The following is a 444-nucleotide window of genomic DNA, read 5'->3' as shown; positions in this document are numbered from 1 at the left end:
AACGCAATGTTTATGTTCACAGGGAATAAATTTCCTGAAGATGAAGCCAAATGGTTTGCAGATGCGTTTGCTGTAAGTTCAAGTGCCAACGTCTGTTTATGCAACATAAATCTAGTTAAACAGATCGATCATCCAAAGATGACAATTCTGTCATCATTTACTCAACCTCATCTTTTTCCAAATCCATATGACTTCCTTTCTTTGGCAATACACAAATGGTAACTAAACCATTTTACATTTACATTTAAAGGGGTCATAGGATGCTACATGCACTTTTACAAGTTGTTTGAACTGAAATGTGTGTTGGCAGTGTGTGTACACAACCACCCTATAATGGATAAAAATCCACCCAGTGTTTTTTTTTATCTGATTAAATGTTTTCCCCTTTCTCAAATCGAGCCGATCTCAGATGCCTGTCTGTGTGACGTCACACAGACAGGCCCC

Source organism: Sinocyclocheilus anshuiensis, unplaced genomic scaffold, assembly GCF_001515605.1.
Source record: "Sinocyclocheilus anshuiensis isolate Anshui unplaced genomic scaffold, SAMN03320099.WGS_v1.1 scaffold598, whole genome shotgun sequence".
In the NCBI taxonomy this organism is placed as follows: Eukaryota; Metazoa; Chordata; class Actinopteri; order Cypriniformes; family Cyprinidae; genus Sinocyclocheilus; species Sinocyclocheilus anshuiensis.
The sequence above is the reverse complement of the archived record's forward strand: the minus strand, read 5'-3'. Positions refer to the sequence as shown.